The 17,653-nt window shown below is 35.8% G+C and overlaps 1 pseudogene; it reads left to right on the top strand.

Annotated features, from left to right (window-relative positions):
- The first annotated feature begins 10,148 nt into the window (after positions 1–10,148).
- LOC107782032 (2-alkenal reductase (NADP(+)-dependent)-like) overlaps positions 10,149–17,653 on the top strand; it is a 29,462-nt pseudogene continuing 21,957 nt past the window's right edge.

The following is a 17,653-nucleotide window of genomic DNA, read 5'->3' as shown; positions in this document are numbered from 1 at the left end:
TTTGTTTATCTGTTCAAAGGAGATTTCAATTGCCAACTAAGCTTCTTATTCTTTTTCCCTCGACCAAGATCTTCTTCAACATTTCCTTCAACATCCATAGAAAAACCCTCATCAATGCTCATTTGTGTAGTCGGAGGAGTAAGAGTAAGAATAGCAAATGATGGACCATCAAAACCAATACTATCTCTCTTCCTTTTCCTAGTATATTGGTTAACGACTGTATTTTTGTTTTGCTCTGCAAGCAACACTACATATATATTAGTTTGCTGCAAGTCCTCAATTCTAGGGCAAATTGTCAAATGAAGAACCAAAAAATCAGGACATAATTTTTGAAATGTCCTGACAATTTCAAGTATGAATCTAATATTAAGGACACAATTCTCCAAAATATCCTTAACTTTTGAAATTTCACCTGAAGAAATGAACTTAATACCCGTGTTGTCCACCCTGTCTTCTTGTATTTCTTTAACAGACAATGGAGTTGAGATATTGCTTATGCTTGTTCCATCCATTGCATTTTCTTTATCTTGCTAACAGAATTAGTACTTATTACTAATTTTTGACTAAAACTAACATGTATAAGATGCAAAAAACTCTGTCTAACCTTTTGCAACTGTCGAGATCATGCTAGTTAAATCATTATCTTGACTAGCATTATTTTGACTTCCAAAATTGTCTCTAAGAGAGAGAGGTGTAGAGATATCATATGTTCCTTCTACACATCTGCAAACAATCTCACTTATGCTTGTTCCTTGGGTATTTTCTATGTCTTGAGATTGTCCTCCACTTTTCTCTTTTGAAATTTCATCATCTTGATGTTCCACTCCATCTTCCTTACTTTTAATTTGCTCTACAAGCAAAACTACAATAACTAAGAAGGAAAAAAATTAGCAAATCATGCCAGAATGCGGCCTTGTTGAGAGTAAACTGGGTATAAATTTACAATCAAAACAATTAGATATTTCTGGCAAAATTGGGGCAGAATTTCTGACTCTCAAATCCACACACAAAAATCTCAGTAGCGAGACAGCAATGGAAAACCAGTTACCGAGCTTCACTAGTTAGAATTCAGATGTCGATCAAGGTTTCTAAAGACTACAAATCAACTTCAACATATCAATTTGAATACCAAATTTTCAGCTTTAATACATACAGAGAAATCAACTTAACTCAACAGACCTTAAACCAAAAATCCCAGTCAGTTGAAACAAAGAAGAAATTCACCAGTCAACTTCATCAAGACATAAATATATAAACACTCCCATAAAATCCAAACCAGCATCCAATGCAGCTGAAAGAACATAATTATACTTCTGCCACTATTTCTTTCTGTATCATATGTTCAAAATAATCTAATTTTTTAAAGAAAGAACTTAATACCTATGTTGTCTACCCTATCTTCTGATATTTCTTTAAGAACTGACGGAGTTGACATATCGTATGTTCCTTCAGCATATTTATCTTGAGATTGCACTCCATCTTCTTTCCTTGCAGCTTCAAAAGATTCTGTAACATTTACAATTAATACTTGTTACTAATAGTTTACTGAAACTAACATGCAACAGATCATAAAAATTTCATCTAACCTTGATTAGCATCATTTTGATTTCCAAAATTCTCTTTAAGGGAAAGAGGTGTAGATAGATCGTTGTAACGACCCGGCCAGTTGTTCTGAGAGTTATAGCCTTGTTTCCCCCATTCCTGCTTCTTTATGTGTTGTTCAACGGTGTTGAGTTGTATCGAGTTGGTAGGTTTGGATCCGGAGTAGTTTTGAAGTAAAATGAGACACTTAGTCCCTTAGTTAGAAAGCTAAGTTAGAAAAATCAACCGGAAGTTGACTTATGAATAAATGAACTCATTGGGTGATTTTAGATTTAGAAGTGTGGCCGGAATATAATTTGGAGGTCCGTGGTAGAATTAGGCTTGAATTGGCAAAAGTTAGAAATTTAGCGATTTTGGTCGGCGATGGAAAATTAGGTATCGGAGTCGGAATAGAATTACGGAAGTTGGAGTAGGTTTGTAGTGTCATTTGTGACGTGTGTGCAAAATTTGAGATCATTTGGACGTGGTTTGATAGGTTTTGGCATCGTTGGCGAATTTTGAAAGTTTAGAAGTTCTTAGGCTTGAATTCGAGGTTGAAAGTCCGGAGGTTCGACTAAGTTCCGGTAGTGATATATGACTTGTTGGAATTATTGGTTGAGGTCCCGAGGGCCTCGGGTGAGTTTCGAATAGGTTTGGGCTGCGTTGTGCTCGTTTTTCTTATGTTTCGACGTCGTTTCTTCCAGCATAAATGATATCACATTAAGAAAATGAGCTCCAAATTCTGTTTTGATTGAAGCATTAGATCCGTATCATAATTTTGGAGTTATAGCAAAAAGCATCGTCAAATTTGAGCATCGTATGAGGAATTTATGGTCATTTTAATAAACAATTGGGTTGCCAGATTTTTCAGAATAATTACGAAATTGCCATTGAATTCGTAATTAAAAATCTGCACTATTTGCAAATATTAAAACCAACATATCTCATTCATTATAAGGTCAAATTGAGTGATTCAAAAACCTAACTTGACTAGAATTTCACAAGAAATCCATTGGAGCATAAAAAGTAAGTTTCGGGATCGTTTGGCATGAAAAACGAGGTAGAATAGCTGACAAAAAAATATATAAAACGAGGGTTAGTTCATTCGGTCATATTTTGAGTTGGGGAGCTCGGATTTGGGCGATTTTGGGGGCGATTTTCACCATAAGGATTGGGATAAGTGTTCTCTACTCACTTTTGGTTATATTTCATAAATTCATCTTCGTTTTTGGGATTTGATTGATGATTTCAAAGTGAAATTGAGGGAGTTAGGGTTTGAGTTTTGGAGAGTTTAAGTGAGGATTTGAGGGAACAAACAGAGTCCGATTTTGATGAATTTTATATGGTTAGACTCGGGAGAGGACGGGGTTTATTATTCTGCTATTTTGACTGATTTCGAGACGTGGGCCCGGGGGCCGAGTTTTGGCCGATTTCAGATTTTTTGGCATATTTATGTAGTTTTTATTGTGGAATTCGATTCTTTAGACTATGTTGATAGTAGTATTCTGATTTTTGGTTAGATTCGGAGCTTTTGGAGACCGAATCCAGAGACAAGGGCATCCCAGAGTAGGATTTTACATTGTTAAGGTAAGTAACAGTTTTAACTCTGGCTTTGAGGGTATAAACCTGGAGAATTTGATATCGTATGACTGTTTGGAGGTGATACCCATGCTAAGTGACGGGCGTGTGGGTGTATACCTCGAGGGATTGAGACTTGGTCTGTCCTGTGAGGCCTCATGGCCATCATCTGTGTTTACGTAGTTACTTGTTGTTGAACTTGTCTACCTTCATGTTAGAGATCATGCTTAGGCTTTATTCATACTCACATTATTTGTACTCAGTCATAGAAATTATTGTACATATTTACCTCAGTCTCTATTATTTGCTAATATATTGTGATACTTGATGTGGGTTGTGTTCCCTTATTTATTGATGATGGTGAGGCTAGTGAGGTACATGATTGAGTGAGGCCGAGGGCCTGGTTGTGAGGATATTAATACCATAGCGCGTGAGTTATCCGCGTAGCACGTGAGTTGACCGTGCAGATCCAGGTATTGATATGATAGCGCGTGAGTTGTCCGCGTAGTATGTGAGTTGACCGTGCGGATCCAGGTATTGATATGATGGCACGTGAGTTATCCGTGCTTAGCGCTTGGGCTTTGGGAGCCCCTCTGGGTTCTGTACACACCCCTAGTGAGCGCAGAGTGTTGAGTGCTGAGTGATGGAGTGACATTGCTGTGAGGTTGCATTTACTTTTGTTGTTGCTGCATTTACCTGTTAATTTTCCTTGTAGTCTTACTGATTTATGAAATTACCTGTCTACTCCTGTTTGTACTTAATTGTGGAAATAATAATTGGATTATTCTGCTTAGCTCGTCACTACTGCTCAGTTCCTTAGTTGTTTCTGTTACTACTGAGTCGGTTGTACTCATACTACACCCTGCACTTTATGTGCAGATCCAGATGAGTTAGAAGGCGGCGATCGTTGAGTTCAGGCCGGCTATCTTTAGAGACTGCAAGGTAGCTGTTAGCATCTGTAGGACCTTGTTACTCCTTTTATCATTTCTTCTTTTGAGACTGTATTGACAGTTAGACAGTTATATATCTTAGTTCATAGTTTTAGACGCTCATGACTTAGTGACACCCCGATGTTTGGGGCTCGTTTTCGTATTTTCTATATTATATTTAGAGTTGATTTAGTTTATGAGAAATTCAAATGTTGGTATTGTTTTATTAAATTCTTATAATCGATTTAGTAGTAATATTTTGGGAAATAGGCTTGCCTTGTAACACGATAGGCGCCATCACGACCATTGTTAGATTTTGGGTAGTGACAATCGTATATTCCTTCTACACATTTGCATACGATCTCAGTTATACTTGTTCCCAATGGATTTTCTATATCCTGAGATTGCACTCCAGATTTACAAATTATTTCTGTTACACTTCTCTCTTTTGGATTTTTCTGATCTTGACATTCCACTCCATCTTGAAATTCCACTCCATCAAAAGATTCTTCACACATTTGTAAGCGCAAAATAATTAATATTTATTATGCTATTGAATATAAATTTACAATGACAACAAATTCAAAAACTCTATCTAACCATTCCCAATTCCGATGCCCATATCAGTTTCATCTTCTAGATGCATATCTCTATAAAAGCTTTCATAACGATCTTCTAGATGCACATCTGTATCGTCACATTGGTCATCAACTGCATCTTTGCTAATTGGAACACTAGGTTCTCTCTTTGTTCCTTTCATGAGGTTTTCCAAGAAGCTTCAATAAAGTATCAACCTTTGACACTAGGTTTTTATTTAAAGCCTGTGAGATAGTATTCAAAATAAGAATCAGAATGTTAGCTGCTTATAAGTTAAGGATACTTAGTCCTTAACTTAGAGTTACAAGCACAGAAATTAAGGATAGGTAGTCCTAAACTTAGAGTTCCAAGTTCAAAAAATAAGGACATGTAATCCTAAACTTAGAGTTACAAGTTCAAAAATTAAGGACAGATAGTCCTAAACTTAGAGTTACAAGCTCAAAAATTAAGGATAGGCAGTCCTAACCTTAGAGTTACAACTTCAAAAATTAAGGACACTTAGTCATAAACTTAGAGTTACAAGCTCAAAAATTAAGGACACTTAGTCCTTAACTTAGAGTTACAAGCACATAAATTAAGGACAGGTAGTCCTGAACTTAGAGTTACAAGTTCAAAAATTAAGGACAGGTAGTCCTAAACTTAGAGTTACAAGCTCAAAAATTAAGGCCAGGTAGTCCTAACTTTAGAGTTACAAGTTCAAAAATTAAGGACACTTAGTCCTGAACTTAGAGTTACAAGCTCAAAAATTAAGGACACTTAGTCCTGAACTTAGAGTTACAAGCACAGAATTTAAGGACATCTAGTCCTGAATTTAAATTTAGAAGCTCAAAAATTAAACACATGTTACCTTGATGTCATTTTGAATCCTTTTTTCTGATAAAGTTATTTTTGATGTATTCTAACACTTTCTGCCTGCAAATCCTTTTTGAACTTCTCCGATAATCTCTGAATCAATAACCACAAAAATAAAAAAGTCTCTTAAGCAAAAATAAGCAAATAAAAAACTAATGGTATTCAAAAACAGAAAACTTACATTAACAATTTCTTTAAGCAAGACTTCATCAAATTGTGTTGAAGGCATTGAATTTTGATCTTGAGATAATTGCATATGCACACTAGCGGGCTCCGAATCTTCTTCAGAAGAAACAAATGGTACCATCTCGAGCAACTGAAACACCTATTATATAAGGAAAAATAAGTAAGTATTTAGAACCAAAACACATAAACAAAAAGATAGCTAGTAATCCTATTAACTTACTTTTTCATTATGGAAGTACTGTTTACATAGGCTGTCATAATGCGGAGATTTCATATCTAAATAACATAGCATCCGAGGGAACCCACATTCTCTGAAGTTCACAAACGGTTTTTTCTGAAAAACTGGGAATAATTCTATAATCTAAACACAGAAGGCGAAAGGGAAGCCAAGTATAGTATAACTGTCACGACCCAAAATTATTGAAAGGTCGTGATGGCACCGGACATCACTGGCAGGCAAGCTAACACCAATAATTAGTAAATTCTCATTTTAATATTTCTGAAATCGTAAATTTCCTTTAATTAAATAATAAATGATGAACTTCACAGAGTAAATAATAATATTTTTTGCAAATTTTAATACTGAATAATCCCAAAATCCGGTATCACAAGTGCATGAGCATATACTAGGGAACAAAATAAAATACAATAACTGTCCGGAATACAAATTTGGACAGAAAAGAAAATACAAATACTCTAAAGGAGACTCTGTTGGATGCGGAGCGTCGTATAGAATGCAACTCACCTAAGTCCCCGCCATAACCGCGCCTCTGCGCCCACAAGGCCGCTAAACATATGTGTACTTGCACAAAAATATGTAGCAAGTATAGCATGAGTACGTAAATCAACGCGTACCCAGTAAGTAATCTGCTTAACCTCGAAGAAGTAGTAACGAGGGGTCGACTCAGACACTTACTATGGGCTATAATTAATATACCAATGATATGATGAATTGTGGATTTTATGAGGCAACGGTAAATACAATAACATGCGGCAGGTAAATAATTCTCTTGTTAATAAGGGATTTCCAAATTTATTTTCATCTTTTAATAATTTAAATCCCGGCCAATGAGGCCATATCAATTATCAATAATTCCAAAACAATCAATTAAGTCATGCGCAAATCATGCTGAGGTCGTACGACCCGATCCAATAAATATTTAAATTGTGCACTGCCAGAGGGTCGAATGGCGCGAACCATAGATACATCTATTTACTACCGAGGCGCTCGGTCCTATCCACAAATAATAATTATTTTCAAGAAAACACAAGTTTCTCATTTACAGTCAAGTATCTCATACAAACCTTCAAGTAAGTGAATTTAACCTTATACAATTCTTTTATCAATTTCTATCATGACTAAGTGATTATATTAGCAAGTAAGGGCACAAACATTTCAAGTATAGCATGATATGGGTCCTAAACTACCCGGACAATAGCATAATAGTAGCTACGTACGGACTCTCGTCACCTCGTACGTACGTAGCTCCCACAATTAGGTACAAACATTTATTTAATTCACCTATGGGGTTAATTTCCTCTTACAAGATTAGAAAGGAGACTTACCTCACTCCGAAATTCCATAACCGGCTCCCAAGCCCTTCCGATGACTCAAACCGATGCCCAACGCTCCAAAACTAGTCAATAATTATGCAAACCCATTAATATATACTCAAATACTCATTATAATCCTATTTACCATAATTCCCAACTCCCCTTGAAAAGTCGATAAAATCACTCTCAGGCCCACGTGCCCGGATTCCGAAAATTTTCGAAGACAAACACTACCCATAGCACTACGAACTCAAATATATAACTTATTCTCAATTTCATGCCCAAATTCGTGATCAAAATCCAAGAATACCAATTTCTAGGTTTTTCTTCAAAATCCCAAATTTCTACTAATTTTCATGTTTAAATCCATATATAAACCATGTATTTAACTCAGAATAGGTGGAAGTTACTTACCTCATAATAGATGATGAAATCCTCTCTTCTAAAGCTTCAAATATCGCCCAACCAAAATAAAAAATAGGTGAAATGAACTCAAACCCCGCTTAAAAGCATTCTGCCCAGCCCGACTTTCGCACCTGCGGCCTCTTCGTCGCATCTGCGGTCATGCAGGTGCGGTCAAAACATCGCACCTGCACATTCCCTCTGCCTAGCTCGACCCCGCACTTGCGCCTTTCCTTCCGCATCTGCGCCTTCGCAGGTGCGGACAACCCTTTGCACCTGCGATCATTGCCCAGCTTCGCCCAAATCGCACCTGCGACCATTGGCTCGCACATGCGGCCCTTTCTTTTGCGCAGGTGCGATCACACAAGATATCAGCTGCCTCATCTTTTTTTCCAAGTCCAAACTCGATCAGTTGACCATCCGGAATCCACCCGAGGCCCTCGGGACCTCAACCAATTATATCAACACGTCCCAAAATATATTACGAACTTAATCGAGCCTTCAAATTACATCAAACAACGTCGAATTCATGAATCGCACCCCATTCCAAGCATAATGAACTTTAGAATCTCAAACTTATACATTCGATGCCGAAAACTACCAAATCACGTACGATTGACCTCAAATTTTGCACACAAGTTACATTTGACATTACAGACATACTCCAACTTTCAGAATCAGAATCCGACCCCGATATCAAAAAGTCCACTTCCGGTCAAACTTCTCAAAAACCTTCAAATTCCTAACTTTCGCCAAATGACTCCAAAATGACCTACGGACCTCCAAATCCACTTTCGAACGTACTCCCAATACCGGAATCACCATACGGAGCTATTCTCAGACTCGAAATTCCAAACGGACATCAATGACATTAAAATACACTTCAACCCAAATTTATGGAATTCTTCCAAAATGCTAACTTCCACAATAGGTGCCGAAATGCTCACGGGGCATCCAAAACCTGATCTGAACATATGCCCAAGTCCGAAATCATGGTATGAACCTACTGGAACCTTCAAATTCCGATTCTGAGGCCGTTTACTCTAAAATCCAATCTTAGTCAATTCTTCCGACTTAAAGCTTTTGAAATAAGAATTTTCTTTCCAAACCGACTCGGAACTTCTCGGAATTTAATTCTGACCACACGTACAAGTCATAACACCTTAAGCAAAGCCACTTAAGTCCTCGAACCGTCGAATGACGTGCTGGAGCTCAAAACGACCGGTCAGGTCGTTACAATAACTGTCCTTCTCTTTATCTTTCTCTTTCTCTCTCTCATTCTCATTCTCATTGTCTGAAGTATTTTATTTGGGCTTCAAACAACTCTTCAATGATTTGAGTAACTTTTCATAACAAAGAGAGCCCTAATTGAAAGAAGAGCAGAGTTCATCGTCATCAATGATTTTCATTACTCGCTCAGACACATTCTGAGTCTTGCGCTTCCCCATCAATACAGATACAACAAAATAAATTATTGCCAACTTCACCGCATCGTCATCGCTGCCTACAAATGATGTAGCTGTACCAGATGGGTGACTAGCAATAAAATACCACAAATCGTCTAACTCAATTCTATCCTTTAGAAAGCCTATTATGTTTTTCACTCAAAAATTTGAAGTCCACTGAAGAAGAACATTTCAACCCAGTAATTATCTGGAAGGCTTCACGTGTAAACTTCACTTGATGATCAAAAACCTTGAATGTCATTGAATTCGTGTCATTGCTTATAATTTCAGAAAGCAACACACAATGAATAAGTTTGCCACAGAATTTCACATCTTTCAATAGGAAAAAAGTTTCCGAAAATACCATCTCTCAACTTCTTCCATTGTGTGTTCGACAAGAAACTTTTTATTATTTTCTTATACTGAAAATCTCCTTTCCAATAGCTCATCAAATTATGCCAATCATCAAACTCAAAAACACGATCTCCTTCAATTAGCACACTACAAAGAAGGAAATAGAATGTAAATATTAGGACTATTTTTCTGAAATGTCCTTAATATTTAAACTAAAAAACAAAAATTCAGGACCTAATTAGATGCATCTTTAATAGAAGCACAGTTAAGAATACAAGTATTTAGCAAAATTCCTAAACACAGTTAGCATATAAATTTATCTTTAGCCAAAATTCTCAATGACTGAACTACTCTGATTGCATATTACATAATCAATATATTGATTGAACCACAAACACAATTCAATGCCAAAAGGTTCTCAATAACTTTCTCAGAAAATCCACTTCTTATTCCTCAGCGAATCAAGTTATAATAATTATTTTGGACATTTTTACTTTTACTGCGAAGACGCACATACTTGATCACAAACACATCATTATGACCCAATGTTATCGCTGAATTAGAGATATACAAAAAAGAAAAATGCATAAAAGCAAAATAGAAAACATACAATTCGATTCACGAAAAATGTCGACAAGTTCGCTACAGAGAAGATGACAAAGGAGTATAGATGAAGTTGGACAAAAGATGTGAGCTCACGATTAAACCTAGTGTTGACACAGCTGCAATCTTCGGGGCTGAAATTTCTCCTGTGATATGGCTTATCTTCCCTCCAAGAATGAAATTTAATGTGTTCGATGTAGAGAAGATGACAAAGACTTACTGCAAGTAGGTAAAGAAGTAACGAGATAAAGTTCTGAAGAGAGAAGCATGAGTTTTGAAATTTTGATAAAGGGTTTGGGAAAGAAAAGAGATAGAAGAAAGGGTAAAAATATCTTTTCATATTAATTTTAATAGAATAGTGGCTAGTTTTGCTCAACATTAGAATTGCTGGATAAAAAATAAATACCACCTTAAATAGTGACTACCCCACGTCATTTTTACTCAGTTTCTCCCTCCGGCCCAAATTATTTAATTTAGTGTTTTTACCTTTTAATAAGTTGTGTTTTACATAATAAAATAGTATCAATTTTATGTTTCGAACATGAAAAATACAAATCACTATACTCTTTATACCTATCAACATAGAAAGATACAAATTTAATTAAGGTAATGTAGTCAAAATCCATCTTAATTTCTAAGAGGTAGTTTTTTAAGAGATGTACCAAAAAGCAAAAACATCAAATAACATGAATCAGAGGGAGTATAATTTTATTACTATAAAAAATTTAGCTTTTGATTTACTATAACAAATATAGTTTAGTTGAAACTTGAAAAAAATGAGTTTTTGAAGATAAGATGAAAAATAATTTTTGAAACATGAAATTGTATTTGGACATGCATTTTACTTGAAAAGAATTTAAATTTGTGAGTAGAAAACTTCAAAAACTACTCTACAGCTGTTTTTGGGATTTGAAGATTTTGTTTTCAAAATTTGTCAAAAAAATGGTTAAAATCTACAAACAAACAAGTATTTGAAAGTAAAATTTAAAAAAAAACTTTCAAAATCTATCATAATCCAAAACTAACCCTGTCGTGATGGCGCCTATCGTGGAACTAGGCAAGCCGACTCATTTTCAAAACAAACCGATATTTTTATTTTAAAGATAATTTCAAGGTTATTTAACATAAAACCTCCATTTAAAGAGTTCAAATCAAAGAAAAATAGAAATGCGAAAAAGAAAAGCCTGACATCGGGGTGTCACTAGTCATGAGCATATACTACAATATGTCTAACAATATCAAGGCTAACTCAGCCCGGAGAATAGCTAAATACAACTAGAGGAAGATAAGAGGGAGAAGAGCAGGGGCTGCGATCGCCAAACAGCTACCTTGCTATCTCCAAGAAAATCTGCAACCAGAACACTCAATAACCGCTACCGTGTCCAGCTACACCTGAATCTGCACACAAGGTGCAGGGAGTAACGTGAGTACGCCAATTCAGTAAGTAACAACAATAAATAAAGACTGAGCAGTAGTGACGAGCAATAAAACATATAACGTTCATATCAGGAAATCTTAGTAAAATATCACATGCTTTTTAAAAATCAGGATTTGAATCAAATTATCTAGTTTAAACCCAGTTCCAGTAAAAAAATTATTTAAAGATATTTTTCCAACAGTTTTTCAAACAAACGCTCAATGCAAAGGTGAGTAAAAATGATAAAATCATAAACAGCCCCTCGGGCAAAACATCACTCACCCTCGGGCAAACCTCACAGTCACTCGTGCCACTCGGGCATACCTCACAATTACTCTTGCCACTCGGACATACCTCACAATCACTCTTGCCTCCCAGTCACTCAGCACTCGGCACTCGCACTCAGGCACTCGCACTCAGTAGGTACCTGCGCTCACTGGGGGGGTGTATAGACTACGGAGGGGCTCCTTCAGCCCAAGCACTATAATCTGCACGGACAACTCACGTGCCAAAATAATAAAGTATGTTGCAGACGGGCAGCCCCAATCCACACTCATCCTCACAAATCAGGCCCTCGGCCTCATTCAATCATAAATATGCTGCAGGCGGGCAGCCCCGATCCACACTCATCCTCACAAATCAGGCCCTCGGCCTCACTTAGTCATAAACCTCTCAAGCCACTCGAGCATTTCAGTAAAACAGGGCATTCGGCCCAAAACATTTATATGCATCAAAATAAAGTCATAAAACAGAGTTATGCGGTAAACAAGTATAAACATGACTGAGTATAGATTTTCAATCGAAAACAATGAGAGGATAGTAAGAAACAACCCCTAAGGGTCCAAACAGCATTGGCGCAAGGCCCAAACATAGCATTCAGCCCAATTTACAGAAACTCTTTTTAAAACATATGAGTATCATATAGTTTCAACAAAATATGCAACTTTACAGTTGCTATGGGTCGGACCAAGTCACCAATTTCCAACGGTGCATGCCCAAACGCCCGTCACCTAGCATGTGCGTCACCTCAAAGTAGTAAAATGATACGAAACCCCTCAGGACTAGATTTACAATCGTTACTTACCTCAAAACGTGAAACGTTTTACGCTGCTATGCCTTTGCCTCGCAAATCGGCCTCTGAATGCCTCGAATCTAGTCACAAATAATTCGTTTCAGTCAATAAAATTTATTGGAATTAATTCCATAAGAAAATACTAAATTTTCATAAAAATTTGAAATTTAGCTTAAAAATCGCCTGTGGAGCCCATGTCTCGAAACCCGATAAAAGTTACAAAATCCGAAAGCCCATTCAACCACGAGTCTACCTATACCAATTTTATCAAAATCCGACCTCAACTCGACCCTCAAATCTACAAATCTTATTTTTAAATTTCTAAGTTCCAATCTCCGATTTACACCTCAAAATCATGTAATCTAGTCGGATTATTCGATGATAATTCAATATTATAGAGTAGAAATGATCACAAGGGACTTACCTCAAGTTTTTCTTGAAAATATATCAAAAATCGCCTCTCCTCAAGCTCCAATTTGTCAAAAATGGCAAATGGGACGAAGTCCCTATTTTTATAATTCTGCCCAGACAACCTCGGTTCTGCCTCGATCTTGGCCTTCGATCGAGGTCCTCGATCCTGGCCTTCGATCCTGGTTCTCGATCCTAGGCCTTTGATTATGACCCTCGACCCTGAGCTCGATCAAGGCTTCGATCGTGGCCCTCGACTCTGGGCTCGATCATGACTTCGATCGTGGCCCTCGACTCTGGGATCGATCATGGCTTCGATCGTGGCCCTCGACTCTGGGCTCGATCTGGGCTCGATTTCTGGGCTCGATTCTGGCAGAAGAAATTTTCAATAAAAGGAAATTGCAGCAGCTGTTGTAGTTCAATTTTTGATCCGTTAACCATCCGAAACTCACCCGAGGCCCCCGGGACCTCAACCAAATATACCAACAAGTCCTAAAACATCATACGAACTTAGTCGAATCCTCAAATCACCTCAAACAACGCTAAAACCATGAATTACGCCCCAATTCAAGCCTAATGAACTTTGAAATTTCTAATTTCTACAAATAACTCCGGAACTTATCAAATCACGTCCGATTGACCTCAAATTTTGCACACAAGTCCTAAATGACATAACAGAGGTATTCTAATTTTCAGAATCGGATTCCGACCCCGATATCAAAAAGTCAACCCCCGGTCAAACTTCTCAAAAATAAAACTTTCGGCATTTCAAGCCTAATTCTTCTACGGACTTTCAAATAATATTCCGGACATGCTCCTTAGCCCAAAATTACCATACGGAGCTATTGAAATCATCAAAATTCAAATCCGAGGTCGTTTACACATAGGTCCATATCCGGTCCACTTTTCTAAATTAAAATTTTTAATTATGAGACTAAGTGTCTCATTTCACTCCGAGTTCCTTCCGGACTCGAACCAACTAACCCGATATAACATAATATAGCTGAATAACACATAAAGAAGTAGAAATAGAAAAAATAGGGTTATAACTCTCAAAACGACCGGTCGGGTCGTTACAAAATCTATGGTCAGACGGGAGCTAATCAGTTTCGGAATTTTCAAGGAAAGGAATAACGCCAAAGGTTTCTACAAATGTATATCGAACAAAAAGACAATTAGACGGAGCACAAAAAGTTAAATGTATAAAAAAGATAGAGTTAAATATAACAAAATAAGAAATTTATATCTTGTCTATCACAATAGTTGGGCCATTAATATTGATCACACTAATGTTGTCGGGAAAAGAGGTTGAAGATCATCATAAGAAGAACGGAATTATACCCAAAAAACAACAAACATTTTTCAATAGTCCATTCTAAATCTGCTCTTGCTTCCACAAATGACAAAATTAATTAAAAACTACAGAAGAGAAATGATAAGCCTGTCTATTCTATTTTTTCCTTAAACATGAAATCACAACTCATATTTCAGTAATCCCAAGATAAATATTCCAAAAGAAAGTTAGATTTCAGGATTTGCGCTGCCTCTATTAAATATCGTGTCTATGATTTCAGTAGAAAAAACTTCTATTTGATTTGAAATTTTAAAATTACTTCTAAACGTTTTCAACGTGAAAACTTATGTCTTGTTAAATGTTTTCTAGTGCAACTGTTTAGTCGACAACAACAATTATTACGCTCCAGTCCCAAATGAAAGTTGGGTTCGACCATATTATGAATCATCACTTCTTTCTTTAACCTCAATTTATATCATTATCATTTCAAAATAAAATATAAATAGTAATAAAAATAAGTTAAATATATATACAAATAATAATAATAATAATAATAATTAAAAAAATAGTACTAATATTTAGAGCCTATTCCCAAGTAGTAAGTATCACTTATATGGATCTTTTTCTTCAATTGCTCCATATATTTAGCTAAGTCTTACATTGGTTTCCAATGATTTATAGGTCCTTTAAACAATTTGTTTTCATGTGATTTTAGGTCTACCTTGTCATCTTTTAACACTCTATTTAATATTACCCACAGAAAAAAGAAGGTATTGTGCCATACAGGGGCGGAGCTAGCCCATCGAGTACGGGTTCGGTCGAACCAATCGCTTTGATCCAATTCATATATGTACAAATTATTAATTAAGAATTCACTAATTTAAAAAGACTAAAACCCCAAATCATGGCTCCTCCACTGAATCACAACCATCTTATCAAACTGGACAAAGTTTTTCGTACTCTTCAATGTTAATTAGCAAGGCCTACTTGCTATAAAAAACGTTTTTTTTTTTGTTTCGGTCTCCTAATATTATTCACAGAGACAAACATACAGAGAGAAAAGGTGAAAATGGCAGGAGGAGAGGAAGTAGTAGAAGCAAGTGATATTAAGGAACTACGTCACTGGTTTTCCTAAAGAATCAGACATGAAAATTAGGACCATCACCAATAAACTGAACGTTCCAAAAGGTTCAAAAGCAGTGCTGGTGAAGAATATATATACTTGTCTTGTGATCCTTACATGAGAAATCGTATGCGAGCCTTGTTAGGTGTTTGTCCTGATTTTCTTATCATATTTGGTTTTTTTATTTTTGAAGGAAGGGCAACATATTTACCATAATTATAATTCTTCCATGTTTGGCTAGTCCTTTTTCTTGGAGGAAAAAGTTTGGACTTCTATAAATTGAGGATCCTTCTTTCTCATTCAGCAGCATCCACAATGTAGCCGTATGAGGTTTGAGAGTCTTGTTTAGGGGAAAAACTTTACGGGACAAGTGTTAGTATGTCACTTGTGTTTGCCTCTTTGTGAGGTTGTTCTCTCGATATTTTGTACTCTCTTTTATATAGTGAATTGCTCATCTCCGTCATGGACGTAGGTCAATTGACTAAACCAGGTTAAATTTATTGGGATATATACTATTAACCATGAGTTTGGTTTGGATATATTATTTATTATGGAATAATTATCTATTCAGTTTTAATAAAGTTTAAATAGATCATATATTAGTCAGTGTCCTTTACTTATATAATAGATGATTTAGTATATAGAGTTTAGCTTATACACAGAAGATTAAATCATCGATTCTTATAAGTATAAAGTTTGAGTTCACAATCTAATGATATAGAATTGGATAAACCAATGGAATGATTGTAGCACAAGATTAAATATAATTTATCTTGATTATGGGAATGGTATAATTCCGACTTCTTGTGCTAGTATATTTTGTATGTATTGAACGGACCAAGTAGAGACAAGTATTTTATACTGAGTTAATAAAATAAGTCTCTAACCATTAAATGTACTTATACTCTTAATCTTGATATAATTGTTATTAGCTGTGTATATTATTTATTGTTTTGATTTATTAAAAGGCGAGATTCTTTTATGGATCAATATGCTTGGTAAATTGGACAATAATGATATACATTGGTGAAGTAATAGTTAGTTGATGGAATCCATATCTCAGTCTAAAGATTGATGATACACCTTTATGAAAGCTTATAAGTTTTTATGTGTAAGCCATGCAGGTGGATTTTGTATCCGTCACATGAAATAAGTTAAGCGAAAGTCTAAAAGAAATAATCAATAAATTAAATTGTTAGTTATTTAATTTATTTGATTAGTATCTGAATCTTAACATGGAGAGTTAAATAAGGTTTAATGAAAGAATTTCGAAATTGAACTGAGGAGTGCAGTTACGAATATTTAGTGGAATAATTCGTAATTTATTATGGTAGTATTAATTCGAATATTTCGAATTAAATCCATAATAGGAAGCCTCGTTAATTAAATATTGTGGTCCCTGTCGTGCCTGAATAATTAGGAATTAAATGAAATTCTATTTCTTGGTGGAAAAGGAAGACCCAACAGGTTTAGGAAAATGTTTTAAACCCTAAAACATGTGGCTATATAAAGGGGGCTTATTCCATGAGGAGGCGATGATTTTACTACATGGTTTTCCTAGGAGAAATTCGCCTACATGAATTTTGCTAATTCTGGGCATTATTCGGGTCACACAACAGAAGATTGTGGAACTGGAGGATAATCTGGTGGACGGTTTTCGCTCTTACTTGAAAACTCTTTTCGCGATCGCGGTCACGATTCAAGAGATAAGTATCGATTTTATGTTTGATTAAAATTTGTGATTATGTGTTGTTTATATTACATGCAAGCGATCCTGACTATTTGCTTTCGCTATTTATACATATTTCTCATCAATTGATATCAGAGTCTACTTGCATCTAATTAGATAATGAGGTGATACATGTATATGTGATCGTGTATATAGTTACGTTCTCATCTATGAAGCCGTTTGTGCTATTGTCGGCGGCTATAGTACATAAACAATTTTAAGAGTTCATGATTTTTCTTTGTATCGTTGATCGTTGATTGGTATCTAAATCATGCTTGTCGTGAAGTATTTTTTAAAAATAAAAAATAAAAAATTGGATGAACCTTGTTTCTGTGAATGATGATTGGCGTGATATTCTTGTTGGTGGCAATAATTATTGCATCCTAAGTTACTACTATCTTGCCAAGTGTAGGACTAAAGTAGAAAGATAATATTAAAGAATCAAAGTGGAGATTTTTCCTGGCAGTGAAGCAGAATTGCAGAATGTTAATTCTTGCTAAGAATTGACTTGAAGTTAATCAAAGATGCC

This window comes from Nicotiana tabacum, chromosome 21 (genome assembly GCF_000715075.1).
Source record: "Nicotiana tabacum cultivar K326 chromosome 21, ASM71507v2, whole genome shotgun sequence".
In the NCBI taxonomy this organism is placed as follows: domain Eukaryota; kingdom Viridiplantae; phylum Streptophyta; class Magnoliopsida; order Solanales; family Solanaceae; genus Nicotiana; species Nicotiana tabacum.
The sequence above is the reverse complement of the archived record's forward strand: the minus strand, read 5'-3'. Positions and strand labels throughout refer to the sequence as shown.